Here is a 19,804-nt window from a genome sequence, read left to right as displayed (position 1 = left end):
CTCTTGGTTATTGAGGTAGTATTGGTATCCAACCACTGGATGTAATTCCAGCATAACCTGAATTATGTTGCAAACCCTCGTATGTTTGACCTCTTGGAGGAGACAATGAAAGGGCATATTGCCCCCCATACGGCGGTAGTCCGGTGCTTAATGGAATGATTTGCCTTTGAAGACCGGACTACCCAAATTGACACTGCGAAGGATCAATTTTCTGAGACTCAACATAAGAGATTCCAGATATTATTCCGGACAAACAAACGGGAACAGACCACACTGTCGAAACAACCTCTGGACGAATTCCATCTAGCGATTGAGAGCTAGTTGTGACAGATGGTATGCCGACGAACATTGTTGGAGTGGAAGTAGGCAGTTCTGTCGCTGCTGTGTCAGATGACACAGTCCTAGATGTCAACGGTTGTTTAGACATATCTAGTCTATCCAAAAATTTTCCTTGCGATTCTACAGGAGCTTCTGATAACGGTAGAATAATTTATGATGAAGAAGGATATAGAGTGATCCCAACTCCAAAATGCGATGGAGTACTAGATGGTGTATCCTCCACAATCTCTTCTATAGCAATCAAACCAGGTGGAAGAGGTAGACCGTTAGGTCTGTAAAATATTTCCGGTGCCAAAGAAGGTATAGATTCTGCAGCAACTGATGTTTGGGGAACAACACCTTCCGAATCAGCTATAGATGGAGCTGGTTTAGGAATACTAGGATCAGTTCTATTGTCCTCTAGTGGCTGAGGAACTTCTTCTGTAAAGGTAGGGGTACCAGAAATGTTTGGAGTAATCGGAGTCTCCGAGGGTGTCGGAACACTTGTCCCAATCAGACTAGGGGTTTTGAGCCGGCTAAATGAGTTCACTTTGTCCAGAATAGTTTTGATTCTGGGGACAAAGACGGTTGACTCAAAAGTCTTAGTGAATGATGGGGTTTCAATTGAATTTCTTCCACAATTGCAGATTACTCGATCAACTAAAAATAAAGGGAAAAATGTTTCCGAATTAAATGAATTTTAGACGCTTTGACACAACTTGTTTTTTCAGTTTTTAAGAGTCGATAAAAAAAACAAAAGATGACTCTAGTCGCCTTTGATTTTTAATGAGCCTGAAGTGACAAGTGCTCAGATGGACCTTTTCTTTTAAGGAGTCTGAAAAGGAACGAAAGAGACTACTTTAGAAATCTAGACAGAGGGATTACCAAACCAATTGCAAAACTGTAGCATACGTTTTACGGTACGACAGTCAATCTTCCTGAATGTTGTGCTCAGTGCATTGTGATCGATAGTGCGGTAGACACGGCTTCCTATGGATAAAGGATATAGCCTATTGTGGTCTCCCAATATATACTCAATGGTACGTGGGAGCACAAGTCCGTACTATCACTTTTCGTCTCAAAGAGGAGGAATCACCCAACCAACAGTGAAAGCGACAATTACCAGGCTTTACAATGTCGGAATACGTCTCTAGCCTAGACTTCTAGATGTTGTGCGTTAGGTTCTAAAGCATTTTTATGTTCATTGAATTTATTTTACAGTTGATGTTTCTTAAGAAATTTTCCTTTTAGGTTCACCGCGTGATGTAGATATACAATTCCTAAAATGCAATCTAAGATGATAAACAATCGTTTAATATTCTTTTTGCAATGAAAATCCTAGCTACTAAAGAAAGAGAGGCGATATTCTTTCAACATAGAGCAGAGAGCACACACTAGATGCACTGTCCTAAATCAAACCAACAAGCAGTCTAAATGCAAATGCACATGCATGTATTTGTTTTCAAATTTCTTAATGTGTGAATGACAAGAAGAATGCTAAGTACGAATCTGAATTATCTTTTCAAAGCGACAGTACTAACAAATTTCTTTTCAAAAATGAAAGGAAGATAATGACGACCCTTTGTTATTTTGAATTGAAAACTGCTTTCGACACTTGAAAAACTACTAATTCAAATCAAATACAAGAGTAACTATATAATAGACCATCAAGAACAATAGACTTCTTTTCTTTGACTGAAAACGACACTTGCAACACTTTCAAATCAGAAGATGACAGTTTGATTATGCTACTTCTTTGTAAAAGAGAACTGAAAATGGCACACAATACATAAAAAAATTCACAGTTATTTTCACAATGGAGGCGGAATGATGGAAAGGAAGGGGGTTTCCACAGTGGTATATTGATCACAGACAGCAAAACTCCTGAATAAAGCTGAAGAGAGTGAACACAGAAACCAAAAGCTGAGGGTAGAAGAGGTCTTGTCTGATCAGCGCACCTGCAACACGGGGAAAGTGCGATGCAGCACACCTACTGCACATGGGAGGTGAAATGCATCCAGATTCCCAAGAGGAGAAGGTGCGATGGTCCAAGGACGAGGCTTCAACTGGGTTCCGAGTCACAGTTTGCAGCTCAGTTCAGGGATTTAGGCCGAGCAAGTGATGTACAATAAATAGAAATCATAGGGGCTGATCTAATAAGGTTACTAGAGCCACCACTAGGGAAATTAGAAGGTTTGAAAATCGATTGTTTAGTTTATAAACAAAACCTGGAGATAGACTGAGGCAACATTGATCTACTTTGCACTTGCATAGAAAATGCAGTTCAAAGGCTAGATGGCTTGACTTCAGGCTCCATCTGTAAGTTTATAAAACAAACAAACATAGACAAACAAACAATCTATTCACTCCCTAGTATGGTCGCCATTTTGTTATCGGGAAATCTAGTGTCCACTCGGAGCTGCTAGTCCCACTAAGACTGGTAGCTATCTTAGAAACAAACAAACTAAAGCTACTTTCACTTTCCTTTATGATAAGTAGATAAGAGGGGAACAAAGGACACCAACCTCAGTCTTGCGCTTAGTTCCTTGCTCAGTTCCTCTCCCTTCTGACAGATCCTTGCCGCTTTGCCTTCGTCTACCCATCTTCAAAGAGCACCTGTGGAATCAAAGCAGCACAATACTATCGAAAAAAAGAGATCTACAATCATAAACAATATAGGGCCAGATATATATTGACCACACAAATGCATATATCATCAAACATAGAGGAATGTGGAGGAAAATTTGAATAGCTTTATTAATATCAAGAATAGCAAAGAGGATTAAAACTAATTGTTCTGACCCAGCGTCATCCTCCTAGCATGAAAGCCATTCTTAACCTCATGAAAAGCTTAGATCACCCAACACTATGGTGTTCCACCAAGAAACCAACAACACTTCCTTACAAGATACAAAATTCCAGCCTTTGGATCTATGGGATGAGGGATCCATATATAGATGATTGCAGGGGGGTGAGTTAGCTTCTGGGATTTTTGATTAGTGTCCTCTCTCTGATAGTTCTTGATTCCACTTGGAGGTTGATGATCTCCTACTCATCCCTGGGCGAATTAAGAGAGGCAAGTGTCATAGGAGAAGTTTATGGAAGATTCTATGGTCATCCACCTTGCAAACTGTCTCTGCCATTTGTCCACTCTCTCCCATTGCACCCTACAGAAGGGCTTTTCAGTATGCATCACACCCTTTTCACTAGGCAGGTGAGATGCATTGCACCCTCTGCACTGGGCAGTCTATATGGTCCAATTTTGACCAGTTCTGAGTAGATTCCTATGGAGAACTTTTGGGAGATGATGTAATCAGCTGACCTTGTTCTTTTAGGGTATGGAACAACACTTTTAGGGACTTAGGAGCCCTTGGTTTATGGACATGTTTGATTGGGGTTGTAGTGCCCAAAAATGTCTATAACACACCCTCTAAATTTCCAGAAATGAAAGATGACATCTTGGGTGGATTTGGAAATAAATATTTGTCCTCTTTGCAATCAAATGACAGACTGACATCCTGTGTGTCTTATGAATGATCAGAAGTGGAAACATCTGGGTATGAATTTTCACAAGAAAAATTAGAAATGGCAGGATCACAAAAGATGTTAGGATAAAGTGGATGAGGTGTAGATAGAAGGAGGTCATCCTTCACCACGACTTCTTCTTCAGATTCCCACACATACTCATAAAAAATGAGAGCACAAGTTGGCCACTCAAAACCAACTCTGTCCATAACTTGATCTTGATGAAATTAGATGTGGAGTTTGAAACGGATGGACACAACATAATAAAATCTAGAGGATCATAGGAACCAAAGGACAGACGTTGAGAGAATGAGATCACGTGACAACCATCAGGGTTGCAGTCCAAATCTGTGCAGATATCTAGAGAAAGTGGGGTGGGAGGAGGTGAAAATTCAACTGATTGGTTAGTAACTTCTCCAACCTTATCCTACAGAGCTAGAGTTGTTTAATGAGGAGAGGATGAAGAGTCACTCATGACAACGACCTTGTCCATCTTAGATTTGGAAGCCTCGACACTGAGGTATGCTGGGAGGAGTTCGAACGATTCTAACTCATGTGGATTTTCAAATACGTGAAGAAGATATTGAAATGTTTCTTTGAGAAATTTCCAATGAGCTTCATCTTCTACGATTTAAAAAGGAATATTATGCAAGCGATTCCAAAATTCCACAACAAATTCATCATGTGCTTTTCGTAATTCCAGATTTTTTTTATTGAGTGCTTTACCATAATAACGGAAGAAAACAATACCTAACTCTCTTATCTTGTGATTTAAATAGTGAATAGAGGTTGCGGGCAATGTGAGACACCATTTTTGAATGAACCATCTGACCGTGTGAGTGAATAGCCCACCGGTAATGTCATCCGAGGGGACTTCATTCCTTTCATAGAAGCCTAAGATGGAAACTTCGTGTCTTAACAAGTCTATACTGCCTTCACCATTGTATGTAAGTCATGAAAATTCATCGATGACATCTTCCGACACTTCGAAATCATGTGCATGAGAAAAACATGTCGAAGTTGAGATTGTAATGTAATTCATGAATGATGTGCAAAGATTCAAAATAGACTTTGAGGGCTCAACTTGTCATTTGGCCCTCCTTATAGAGCCAAAATATTTGATGGTGCTAGACCTGTCAACATTTCAAGGGATCTCCTTGGTAAGAAGTCCCAACTAGACCTCAAACCGTTTGGAGTAGGAATACTAGCATTGGGTGGTAATGTAGTGCCTTGGCTATGGTAGCACGCAAAGGTAAGTATGATAACTTTGTCAGAAGCAAGTGTGTGACCTTGCAATGAGTCAAGTGAGATGCATGGGGGTTCTAACATGCGAAAGAGAATGGAAGTGTGCCCCTTATAAGCCTGTAATAGTATATATCCTAAAAGGAACACACGAGCAAAATGACATCACAAGATGGAAGAGGCATAGTCCACAATCCAAAATGACAAGTTAATCCAACAACACACCCTCAACAATATTCATACAATTTAACACAAAATAGTTCATACACAAATGCATAAGTTAAATAACATACATTGCTAAAGCAACCAGAATAGTCCAACTACAATAACAACATATGCATGAAAACGTGTTGGCTAAGTTATATTATTAAGTGAAAGTTCCATCCATACATACACCATTGACATCTACTTGCCCCAATAGTGGAATATTATAGTCAACACCCCCTGCTCCTCCAAAGAGATGTACTCACTCTACGTGGTGGAGAAGTGAAGGATCATAACAATACCGCCCATTCTTCTCTAAGCAATGCCTAGCCAAAATCTTGTTTCCCAAAAGGTAGTTCTATGATTTATGAGGTTATATTTATAATAAAGGGTGGGGTGACCCTTGACATTCCCCTTTGTGACTTTTCGACTACCCTCATGACTAATCAAACTTATTTACAATAAATATTTATATTACATAGTGATTGTTGACATTCCACTAATGACACTTGGAATTTCACTTACAACATACATTTTCCACATGTACCCATATGAGATAAAATAGGCTAGAGACAACCTAACAAGACACAACACTATGATCCGAAGTTTGGGGCAAGACCAACTCAGAAACCTCCACTTGATGATTCTTGGTCATGTACTGATGCCAAGCTTGGTATTACGCTATGATGTCCCAAAACTACTTGATGGTGTCTTCCTGATAGCATAATCTTGCATGCATAATTTCTGAGTGTATGGTCTTGGAACTTGTCTCCATCTCGTCCTGAAGCATGTGAAACATGATGTATACCATACACCTCAGCCTAAAAAGACACAACACTATGACTCCGAAGTTTTGGGCAAGACCAACTCGGCAACCTCCACTTGATGATTCTTGGTCACGTACTGATGCCAAGCTTCATACTATGCTATGATTTCCCTAAATTGTTTGATGGTGTCTTCCTGATAGAGAACTCTTGCCTCCATAACTTCTGGGTGTATAGTATTTGAACCTATGTCCATCTCATCTTGAAGCATGTGCAACATGGTGTAAACCATGACAAGACCATAAGTGTGCTTTTGCATGTTTGGTGCACTCAGCTCCAATTCATACCTGGTGGCCTCTTGCCTTAGCTGCTACATTTACTTGTCGACCTATAACTAGACTTGTATATTGTGCTTAGCTTTGGTGAGGGAACCTACATCTGTTAACTCTCTTCCTCAGCTACTGGATTTTACAACTCATCAACCTATATTGGCAATGTTTTCTATGTCATTGTGCCTTGCCTTTGTTCTTCTTCCCATTTTTTCTTCTTTTCCTGTTCTTTCCTTCTCAACTCCCATTCTTCCTTTGGTTCTTGTTCTTATTGCTGCGGTCTCAATTCTTCTACTTGTAAGATCTTCTCTTCTCTCTTCCTTTGCTCTACTGTCTGTGTCCTCTACTTCCTTTTTATTATGCTATCAAAGTTGCTTGCATAAAGATTGAACAAGATTTTGCTCTATAGCTTTGTTCTCGCTTTATTATGTCAACAATTTCCTCTTTCCCTGATCTTGTACTGGATTGCTGCCTTCTGCCACTACTGTTGTGTCATGTTAGTGTTGATTCCTTTGTTGTAAACAATTGGGCATCTACATATATTGGCAAGTAAACTAGCACTTGATCAACTGCTTCCTCGATACTACTTTCAGTGGTCACTCTTTAAACAACTCTCTTTATGCCATTGTACAATGACTATTGGAGAAATGTGTTTCAGGAGTGTGGTATCTGTGGGACATAAAGGACACTCATGGAAAGAAAACATTAACTCTTACAAATCTAACTTCACTGCATGATCAAGTAGCAACTAGGGAATCTAATGAGAGGGATTTCATTGTCGAAAATAACAAGGAATGCTAAAAATAGAAGTGCTAAAATTAGCACCCTATAAATAGCATTTCGAGATACATTCCAATTTTAGTTAGTCCCTAAACTAAAATTGAGAATTAAAATTCGAATTTGATCTTAGCAGTTGTTTGTAAAATAATTAATTAATTCATCTTGAGTTAATTAGTTGTAGAAAACAAAACATGAAGTCTATGTGAAGACATGCAACAATTTCTCCATTGATTGAGGAAGTTATCCCTTGATTAAAGGAGATCAGGATGAGTTTTACTTTGAGTTGTAATTAGTTAGCTCATTTAACTGAGTTAAGTCCAGTTAGATTAGTTCAAATAGTTTGTTGAACTAATTGTGAGTCCAGTTAGTTAATGCATGCATGCATGTAACTAGTGCACTTCAGATAACTGAATTTTCTCTCATAAATAACTCATGCATGTTAGTTTGGACAGAGACCTAGTTGAGATCAGATGATGGGATAGTGTACTATCAGTTGCAGGAATATTCCATGGAGGATATCTCTTACATGCAGAAGGAATTCATTCCTTGGGGATTGCGCAGTTACTTTTGGGTTTGATGAGTGTGTGATGAGGCCAATTCACACAGGTGGCAGCATTGGACCACAAGGAAATCTGTGGAAGGAAATAGGAGGCTTGGAGGGCTGAGGGAAGGCATATCTTGTGTATATTTAGTCTGTGAGTTGTATTGTTGGATTGTACTGAGAGCAAGATAGCTTGTGAGTTGATGCTTTGTGTAATATGAACATAATTCCACTTGTATGATAATACAGAGATAAGGGTTTTTAGCTGAGGCTTTCCCCAGAGTATTCTTCTATGTTCATGTGTGATTGATCTCACATTCTCAGTTATATGTGTTCTATTTGATCTTGCTCAAAATCGATTAAGCTTCCGCAAGTTTGTTGTAAAAGTAGATCTTGTATTTTGCTTTAGTATATTGCATAATCTGTTGATCTACAGTGGGAAATTCTACATGGTATTAGAGAAAAGGTGATCAAAGTGAAGAACATTATACAAAGAAGTTTGAAGTTCCTGATTATAAAAATCGAGTTCTTATCACATCTCAATTTCACCAATGGCGTTCAGCGGTTTAAGACTTGAGTATGCCCTTGATGGCAGCTTGAATTATATAGCTGGGAAGGATCGCATGGAAGCAGTATTAGAGGACAACGGTCTAAAGGACTTCATTGATCAAGAAGTCCCCAAGCCCGCACCGGCTAATGCTACAAAATTGGTGGAATGGAAGAAATGTGTGGCTAGAGCAAGGAGAATCCTCCTGGAGGGAGTTTGAGACCACATTGTCTCAAGCCTCCATGGGAAGGAGACGCCATTTTCGATGTGGAAAACATTGAAATATCTATATCAGAACAACAACAATCAGAGGAAGTTGGCGCTGAAAGACAAGCTTCTGAAAATCAAGTGTGAAAAGGGCGACACGATCTCTACATATTTGAACAAGCTCACCAGCTGTACGGATGAGCTTGGAAGTGTAGGGATCATGACAACCGATGATGACATGGTGAGTCTTTCTCTCCTTGATCTTCTTAAGAGCTGGCATAGCTACCAAGACTTGGTTAATGGAAGAGAGAAACTACCAGATCAGGAATGACTCTAGTCAGATCTGATGCAGGAGGAGATGAGAAGAAGCACCAAAGATCGATCTTCATCAAAACAAGATGATGAAGAAAATCTAGCCTCAGTGAGTAAGGTAAGGAAATGGAAAGGGAAGGTGTCCCATCCCAAATCCAGTTCTTCCCATGGTGGGAAGAAGTTTGAAAAATCGAAAGTGCAATGATTTCATTGTCATGAGGTGGGCCATTATGCTATGAATTGTCCACAGAAGAAATCCAAGAAGGGATCCTCGAAGGGATCATATGGTGATGCACTGGCCTCATAGTTCGAGTTGGATTTCTTTCTCATCGCATGCATGGTTTCATCCATGGTGGGATGTGTTTGGTACCTGGACAGTGGAGCCTCCTTCCACATGTTCGACGATAAGAATATTTTCAGTACCCTGGAGGAGAAGGATCTCCAGATGCGGATTGAGATGGGTGATGATGGAAAGTACCATGTTTCAGGTGAAGGTACGGTTGTGTTTCAGAAGGAGAATGGAGCTCCTCTCACCCTGACTAATGTAAAGTATGTACTGGGTCTAAAGAAGAATCTTGTATCTATCACTATGCTAGAAGACAAAGGCTATGATGTAGTCTTTAGTAAAGGAAAGGTATTCTTGAGGCATATCGATACTGGACAAACCAAGAGGATTGGGATTCGAGTTAAGAATCTCTACAAGCTAGAGGTAGATGACTATGCTGCACTGAGTTCCAACGTAGAGGTGGTGCAAAGCCAAGATGTTGGTGAGCTATGGCATAGAAGATTGGGCTACTTGCACCATGGGGCCTTGAAGATCATGCAACAGATTTCTATCAGACTTCCTAAGGGAAACCTGGAGCAGACGGATACATGCAAAGGTTGTACCTTGGGTAAGTATGCGAAATATTCCTTTCAGGATCGAGACAGTAGAGCTGGAGCAATCCCGGAGCGAGTTCACACATATGTTTGTGGACCATTCTCTATAGCCTCCACTGTTAAATAAAGGTACCATGTTATTTTTATTGATGATTTTTCTCGTAGATGTTAGATCTACTTTATGCAAAAGAAGGATCATAGCTTCTTAAGGTTTTGTGAGTTTAAAGGCTTGGCAGAGAAAGAATATGAAAAGAAAACAAAAGCCTTGCGTAGCGACAATAGTGGAGAGTATGTCTCCCAACAGTTTAAGGACTTCTGCACTACAAAAGGAATTAAATGGGAGTTGACGGCACCCCATAACCCACAGTAGAATGGGGTCACTGAAAGGAAGAATAGATCGATTGTTGGAGAAGATCAAGCAATGTTGCATGACCAAAGCCTACCACTTCATTTGTGGGCTGAGGCATGCAATACAACATTATACTTACAGAATATAAGCCCACACCGTATATTGAGGATGAAGACACCTATGGAGGCCTTTTCCGGGAAGCGACCAGATGTGAGTCACTTCAGGATCTTTGGATCATCAGTTTATTGCCATGTGACTAAAGATGCTCAGAGGAAGCTAGATCCAATAGCTAAGTTGGGGATACCTATGGGGTACAATGATACACCCCACAACTGTCGGGTGTACCTACCTACCAAATAGAGGATAGTGGTACACAAAGATCTGAAGTTTGACGAGCAGAAAGCCATGTGAGTATCACTTGAGAGGGAGCTCAAGTTGCATGCAGAGGAGGAACTTTCAGTTCCTAAGGAGGAAGAGCCTCAGATTAATGAGGAGCAGCTGCATGCAGATGATCTGGGAGTGGAGACATCCACTCATACTAAGTCTTCCAGAGATGGGCAGAAACGCTCAAGGGAAGCTGACAGGTTGATTATGGATGCGAGAGAGAATGTGGGACAACCATCTTCTCAACACAGACAGAGGAGGTCACCTGAGCGGTACACTGGTTACATGGACCTAGTTGGGGAGTGTGTAGAGTCTGAACCTTCTTCATTTGAGGAGGCAGTGCAGCAACTAGTCTGGGTTGATGCCATGGTAGAGGAGTACGACTCTATCATTCAGAACAGTGTGTGGGATGTTGTCCCATGATTTCAAGACAAGTCAGTGGTTAGTTCCAGATGGCTTTACAAGGTAAAGCAGGCAGCTGATGGCAGTGTTGAGAAACATAAGGCAAGGTTTGTTTCCTGAGGTTTCTCACAGTCCGAGGGGATCGACTACGATGATACCTTTGATCCTGTAGCAAGGTACTCATCTATCAGATTGATGTTGGCACTATCAGCTCAGATGGGTTGGACGATCCATCAGATGGATGTGAAGACCGCGTTCCTCAATGGGAAGATTGAGGAAGAGGTGTACATTGAGCAGCCAGAAGGTTTCGAGACCTTCGATCGTGAGTCGCATGTGTGCCAACTCAAGAGGGCTTTGTATGGGCTGAAGCAAGCACCTCATGCTTGGTACACTAGGATCGACAACTATTTCATCGGGTTGGGCTTCACCAAGAGTGAAGTAGATGTGAACCTTTACCACATCATGGTAGAAGGTAAGCCATTGATCATTGTTCTTTATGTGGATGATCTGATTTTGATAGGTGATGATTAGTTGATCAAGTCTTGCAAGGAGGACCTTGCAAAAGAGTTCAAGATGAAAGACATGGGTCTTATGCACTACTTTCTAGGCATGGAAGTGTGGCAGAAAGATGGGGAAGTATTTGTGTCTCAAGGCAAGTATGCCAATGAGATACTGAGGCGCTTTCACATGGAGAAGTGCAAGCCCATGCAAACTCGTCTAGCTGGGAACTGGAGGAAGGAGGATGCTACTTTAGGTGAGTTAGTAGCTGCTATTGTTTATCGGCAGCTTGTGGGTTCACTTATGTATCTAGTGAACACACGACTAGACTTACGCTTTGTGGTGAACCAGCTGAGTCAAGCTATGGTTCAGCCTACCAAGCTGTTTTGGAAGGCAAAAAAGAATGTACTGAGATACCTCAGAAGCACATATCAGTATGGATTGTGGTACAAATGGACATAAGGAGTGAAGCTTCAAGGCTTCACAGATGCGGACTAGGTAGGGAGTCCATCAGACCGGAAGAGCACTTCTGGAGGAATATTCAATTTTGGTTCAACTATAGTTTCTTGGTACAACAGGAAACAAAGGTGAGTTTCACTTAGCTTAGCAGAGACTGAATACATGGTTTCCAGTCAAGCAACATGTGAGGCCATTTGGATGCAGAAGATTCTAGTGGGATTGTTTGGTCAAAGGATGGATCCAACTGTGATCTATTGCGATAATCAGAGTTGTATCAAACTCTCTAAGAATCCAGTTTTTCATGACAGGTTCAAGCACATTGATATCCTGTATCACCGTCTTCAAGACTATGTGGTCAAGAGGATCATGTTGTTGCTGTATGTTTCGACCGAGGAACAAGATGCAGATATTTTGACTAAGGAATTTTCAAAATGCAAGTTTGAGTTCCACAGAGACAGGATTGGGGTTACTGATAATCCCTTTCTTGTTGAGAGGGAGTGTTGAAAATAACAACAATAAATGCTAAAAATAGAAGTGCTAAAATTAGCACTGCTATAAATAGCATTTCGAGATACATTCCAATTTTAGTTAGTCCCAAAACTAAAATTGAGAATTAAAATCCGAATTTGATCTTAGCAGCTATTGGTAAAATAATTAATTAATTCATCTTGAGTTAATTAGTTGCAGAAAATCAAACATGAAGTCTATGTGAAGACATGCAACAGTTTCTCCATTGATTGAGGAAGTTATCCCTTGATTAAAGGAGATCAGGATGAGTTGTACTTTGAGTTGTAATTAGTTAGCTCAGTTAACTGAGTTAAGTCTAGTTAGATTAGTTCAAATAGTTTGTTGAACTAATTGTGAGTTTAGTTAGTTAATGCATGCATGCATGTAACTGCTGCACTTCAGATAACTGAATATTCTCTCATAAATAACTCATGCATGTTAGTTCAGACAAAGACCCAGTTGAGATCAGATGATGGGGCAGCGTACTATCAGTTGTAGGAATATTCCATGGAGGATATCTCTTGCATGCAGAAGGAATTGATTCCTTAGAGATTGTGCAGTTACTTTTGGGTTTGATGAGTGTGTGATGAGGCCAATTCACATAGGTGGCAACATTGGACCCCAAGGAAAACTGCACAAGGAAATAGGAGGCTTGGAGGGCTGAGGGAAGGCATATCTTGTTTCTATTCAGTTTTTGAGATGTATTGTTGGATTGTACTAAGAGCAGGATAGCTTGTGAGCTGATGCTTTGTGTAATCTAAACATAATTTCCACTTGTATGATAATACAGAGATTGGGGTTTTTAGCTAAGGGTTTCCCCAGAGTATTCTTCTGTGTTCATGTGTGATTGATCTCTCATTCTCAATTATATATGTTCAATTTGATCTTGCTCAAAATCAATTAAAATTTCACAAGTTTGTTGTAGAAGTAGATCTTGTATTTTTCTTTAGTATATTGCATAATCTATTGATCTACAATGGGAAATTCTACATGCACAATTTTGACTGATAGGAGTGACTGACTAACTATGGGAACTGCACACTGCGCATTTCATTTTGGGCCAAGGCCTAGGAGAGACTGCATATTTCATAGTCTTAGTGACCAAGCTGGGAGACTGGCTCCTGGAACTATACAGTGCACAGTTGGAGCCAACCCAGGACAGGATCTATGCAATTCCAGAAGCCAAGGGATAGGCCTTGAGCTCCCAAATTGTGTAGTGCATGTAGTGAAGTGTGAGATTCGGGCAGGGGGAGCCGAGATCTGTCCATGGGGAGTGTTCAAATAGTTAGATATGAAGGATTAGACCAAATCTGACTAAGTGTAGATGTATGCATGCAAAAAATATGTAGCAATGGATCAAACTGAAGGAACATGAAGCATGTGAAGGGAGTTTCCGCAACAACGACTATTGGTGCAAAAACGGGAAAACTCATGCAACTCTTAAGAAATGAAATCTATAACTTGAAACAATGCTTCTACAAGTTAAAACAAGTTAAAACACCAACATTCATTCATATAAACAAGTGAAACAAGACTCCCACAAGACGAACAACAAAAAGTGATAGAAAAAGCAACAAAATGCAATAAAAGTAAAACTCACCTTGAAAAGCGATGACAATGCTTTGCAGGCTCCTTGATCTCCTAGGGAAGCTAGATCTTGATGATTGAATGTATAAGTGAGCTCTAGAGGCATCCATTACATAGATTTGGGCAACATGGAATTCAAGATGTGTATGCTTGAGATTAATGACAATAGTGACACTTGATAAAAACTTCTAAAGAGTTTAATGTGTCATCTTCGGGAAACTAATAATGCATCCATACTTCCCAGGGTTGCTTTTCCTCTTAGCTTCTTGATTTTTAGGGAAAACTTCCATGCACTACCGGAAAAGTTACACAATTATAGGAAGGACCAGACAACTCTCTGGTTCATGCACTGAGCAGTTTCTGAGCACAAAATGTTCTACACAATTTCTAGGCTAAGTGGCTCTGACTATCTCTCATGCTCTACGCAGTTTCCTAGCTGAAGGCAGGTTGTCAGCAAGGTCTGTGCAATTCTAGAGTCGAAGCTCACTGTGGGCTTGAACTGCGCATTTCTTGAGAGCAAGGTTGGTCATCCTCTATGATTGCACAGATCACCAAGGCAGTGCTATAACTGGATTGCAACCAAGTGAAGAGGTCAGATTGAGGTTAAAAATCAAAGAAAGTAAGCAAACACAAGTTGTAAAGAAAAATATAAAACTCAATGAAAGCACAAGTACCTGGCCAGTGTGAGATAAGCTGCTAGGAATTTAGTATGGAGGCTCTAAAACAAAGCTTAGGAAAAATTTTGGAGGGTGGTTTTAGCCGCTGCAACACAAGCCTCCTTCCTCTAATCCTTCCACAAACCTATCATAAGCAATTCTTTCCATGAGCTAAATAGTAATAGAGTACATGATTTCAAGACTTATTTTTCCTTGCCATGAATGATATTCATTAACAGGAGTACTTTCTCAACATGAAAAATGTGATGCTCAAGCTATATAGTAAGATAATGAACAAAGAACACTTGCAAAGAAGGAGCAAAGAATAATAATGATGAATACATGAAGCAGATCATGGACCATGAGAGAAAGAAGGCGTTGCAAGATCACTTAGAAGATTCCAACACTAATCTAAGACCCTTTGAAGGGTGAAGATAGGCAAAAAAGGGGATCTTTCATAAAGATGAGGTGTTGATCAGATCTTTCATGAAGATTGAAGAAAAAGTAGTAAGGATAATAGCTTGGCATTGCCTCCTTGTCATGAGATCCATGTCATCATGGCCAAGTTGTAACTTGTACAAGTGCCATCGTTATGTCAAATGTGCCTATGTGTCATGCCACATCATCATGTGGAATGTAATTATGCATTATCAAGAAAAGGAAAAAATGTAATGTGTGGAAGTCCAAGAGTCATATTTGGAATATGAAAAGTCACATAGTTATATATGGACAAAATAATATTTAGGAGAATTCCAAAATCCATTTAGAAGTTCAAGAGTTGTTTAGAAGTCCAAGAGTGATGAGGGTAGTCCAAAAGTCATGAGAATATGAAAGGTCATTCCTCTTGTTATATAAGCAATCTCATAACTCAAGAAAAAGGATTTTGGAGGCTTAAGCTTTGGAGAGCTAGTCTTGGCTTCTACAACATGACATAGGAGAGAAAAACATCCTTTGGAGAAGCAAGAAGTGACTCAGTGTTCCACTACTAGAGCTAGTTTCTCACCATTGTAACTGGTGTACTTGGATCTTTCACCTTATAATCGAATCTTGATGAGCCAACACCTTTTCATTAATGTATTGTGGATATTTTAGGACTATTTCTTGGATGTGTGCAGTGTATGTTGTGTTCATATGTACTAAAAAAATTGAACTAATTCATTGGCTTTGGTGATGATCTTGTTGAAGGTGTGTTTTATGTGGTTTAATTATCGTTGTGTCTATTTGAACTAATTTGCTAGATAACTAACAAATATTTTCTTTCTCTCATGTCTCTCTCTTAGGTTAGTACTATTATTTCTTTCTAGAGACTCAATCATGTCTCCCCTCTCATGAAAGCCTTCTTTTACACATTACAATTGATGTTTCACATTTTCAAATTACTTGCTTCTTCAAGGGTTATGTATATAACCTATTATGCTATTTATTGAAACTAAAGAAAACCTTACAATTATGGTGGTCGGGCCAATACTTTAGATGGGGCTCCTACTCCAAATAGTGTGAGGTCTAATTTAGGCTTCACATCGAGGAAACGCCCTATATGTTGGTGGTATCCAACACCATCAACATTCTGGTGCTAGGAGGGTCAGATGAAAAGGTATGCTCGTTGAGTCTATTTTAAATATTTTGTTTTAAATGGATCTTTCCCAAATCATAGTCCTAGGATGTTTTTATAAAGATCTTAAACTTACGATCCCCATGGAAATGATTCGTAACTTGTCTCAATTTAAGTTTGATGGCAAGCGTGAACTAACTGTCCTCAAACACTTATTTCAATTTATTCATTTTTGTCTCTCTAACACAATTCATTGTAAAGATGTCATGAGTAGGTTGTTCACCCTCACATTTGAAGGTCGAGTTAAGAAATGGTGTCATATGTTACCTACTGCTTCTATCTATTCACTCAATCAAATTGTTAAGGAGATTCATGAATCCTTCAATAAGTATGATTATCAAGATGTATGTGATATAATTAATTTGCTTAGAATGGAACCCGGTGAATTTGGAGAGGATTTTCTTGATCGATTTCTTCACCTTTGTTATGAATTTCTTGAAGGAGTAGTTGATGTATATTTCATCATGGATAAAATTAAGAATTTGATTCTACTCATCTTGATGTCTTTGCAATCTGAACACCCATATGATTCTCCCTCCCCAACTTTTACAAACCATGACATCTCAAAATTTTGAGGGGGAACTTACTATTCCTTTTATTCCTTGTCCTCCTCCTTTTCGTGTACCAATCAGGGTATATGCACATATTAATGATTAAGTTGGGAAATATGAAAATAAAACTATTGATCTATCCATTCAACCTCCATCCAATTCTCATGATCCACATCCTATCAATGAAAACTTGGAATAGTTCAGTGATTACATGGAGCCTAAAGTGAAATATGATCCCTTAGGTTTTCAAGGTCATAAGCCCAATCTTGATTCTGATCTAAATATAATTTTTTTTTCCTCTAAGGATAATTTAAAACCTTTAGCATCTCTCTTTCATGATTCCTTTCTCATGATCTGCTTGTTTCACCTACTTCAACTCTTAATGATGTTCAACTTGTTGTTTCAATTGATGATCACGAATAAGGTAGTGGTATTTCACATGTAGAGGAGTAAGGTGTTGGAGATTTGTTTCATCTTTCTTATCTTTTTTAGAATGTTTATCCTATCCTCTCATCTGATCATGAATCAAAAAATCTTGATAATGTAACAAATCATTATGAACCTTGCTTTCTAGTTGAGACCTTGGAAAACCATCACCATGGCATCTCTGCTTCCATTAACACAAACAATGCTGAATATACAAGGATATCATATGATATCTTCTCTTCATGTGAGGGCTTGGATTTGCAAGTTATTGATTCATAGTATGTTTCTTATAATCTACAATCTCCATTTGTGAATTGGGATGACCTTTCAATTCATAATCATCCTAAATTGCCTTAAATTCATGCATATTTGGATGAAAAATATGAAGTGGTAAGTTGTCAGGTATTTGAATCTTTGGTAAAGGTTGGTCAATACGAAGAACATAGTAACATTCCTTTATTTATTTGATCATTATACCGATAAATATTATGAGGATTCAATTAGTATTCAACTTGATTTTGTTACGTTTGGCATCTCTCCTCCTGAGTCTCTTCATCACCAATCATCTTTAGAATTCTATTCATTGTATCCAAATATGTTCGATAATTTTGTTATATTAGATGATCCCCTAAATAATTTGGATCTTTATTTGGCTGATTGTGGTTACAATCGGGTAAATGATGGTGTAAACCTACAATCAGGAGATGAAAAACTCAAATCATTATTCATGATCTATTCAACTGTAAATATTTTATAAGTCAGGAGGAATATGTTCCAAATATATATAATTGAGGGAATTCTTTGATCAATGCATTTAAATTTTCTATCCATTAAGAGTCTAATATGCCTCATCTTAAATCTGATCAAACAACTGGCACTGACAATGTTTCCATTGATACATCTGATGGTAGTGGCGCATGTCTACCTATTGATTTTTCCAAGCCACCCAAATTTGATGATCCACCATCAAAAAGTTTAGAGACCTTTCAGGAAGTCGAGGCACTTCAGTTCATGATAATGGTTATGTCAGGTTCTTGCAATCCTTTTGAATTATCTGAAATAATTTGGATCTATATTTTCACGCAAAAATATTTCTTTGACATTTATCCATTGGTTGTGAATTCATTCTTAAAGGACTCTCGGTCTTTTCAAGCCAATCTTAATGATCTTCAAGATATAATGTCTAATCAGATGAAAGATTATTATTTGGTTTGTTCCTTTTCATTTCAATCCCTTGTGTTAGACCAAGGGTTGGAGAGCACATATTTCACAAATCGCCATAGTTTGAAAGCCCATCATCTTGAAGTTTTTTCTCTGTCAAACTCTTATGAATTTGATTATCTTCTTATCCCTTTTGTGCATGTCATGAAGTTAATCATCTTTTAGGCACATTTCCTATTATGGAGTGTTTACAAATGCTCTAATCATTCAACTGACCAAAACCCTTGCACCAATACACATACTAAGTTTGATTGAACACATCTTTCTTATCTTTTTCCAACTCAATATCCTAGTTGGTTTCTTGGATTAACAATGCCAACAATTGTTCTTAATGACTTAAGCTTTCATATTGTTGATTTTTCATGTAATTGGATACAAATGGACTCAATGGAGACTCTAGAACCTTATATATTAATCAATCGATCTGATCATTATACCAGATACTCTCTTTGTGATTTGAATGATTTGATTGAAACTTCATTCTCTCAAGAATTTCAAGGTTTTCAAATTTGTTGTTACATATATCATGATCCAATTGTTGAATGATTAGAGTAATCTTACTTGGCAAGATCCGTTGCAAATAACAAGTTTCAATCTTTTATGATGTCTGCAAGAACTGAAAACACAAATGGATGTGTATTTGCAAGCAACCTACAACTTTTGTATGATTGATATTTTCATCAACAAAGTAAATATCAAAGCTGGTTAAAATCAGTTGGTATATTCTTTTGTTAATAAGATAATCCTTCAGTTAGTTGTGAAAGTTTTCCAAGTTATTATCTTTTCTATTACAGACTATTTTATATTTATTTTAATTGCTCGTATCTTTATGATTGAAGGTTGGGAACAACGATGGATACATTGGAAATATGATTACACTTAGCCATGACCTTCTAGATGATCATGTTAGGAGTAGGCTTAGTTGCATTTAGTTTCCACATCCATCCTCCACCTGTTCATTACATCCACCCTCTATCCTTCTCTCCATCGAGTCCCTGCATTTTCTTGTTTTCTCATTGTATATTCTACATTTCTTTTTATGTTCCGCTGCTTGGTTTTGTTTAATATTTTTTCATGTATTTTCTTTGTGTTTTTGTCAATAGGAATTTGGGTGAAATACGCTCCTTTTGGCTCAAAAGGAAATGTGGAAAAACTCGAAAAGGGTATTTGTGATGATAAACAATGCTTGACTAATCTGTTAAATTTTATCTATCTTGGGTTTATATATCTTTAAATTCAATGATGTCTGAGCAAAAAATACAGTTTGTTCTAGATGGAAAGCCTTTGGTTGAAATATGAAGTCTGTATCTTTATGGGGATCTTCACTCCTAACTCAACCTTGTATTGAATGTGCTTTTATTGGTCGATTAAACTAAGTAGAAGGAAGAGGAGAAAAAATTTAAACGAGCATATAACTTCTGTAATCTTTCAAATCCCTTAAAAAAGAAACCAACCTCTACTGCTCTCAATAATTCAAGGTTCCTCTTCCACCTTTAAAACAAAT

This window comes from Pinus tabuliformis, chromosome 6, assembly GCF_031772625.1.
Source record: "Pinus tabuliformis cultivar Carrire ecotype Pingquan chromosome 6, CPIR1, whole genome shotgun sequence".
NCBI lineage: Eukaryota > Viridiplantae > Streptophyta > Pinopsida > Pinales > Pinaceae > Pinus > Pinus tabuliformis.
The sequence above is the reverse complement of the archived record's forward strand: the minus strand, read 5'-3'. Positions refer to the sequence as shown.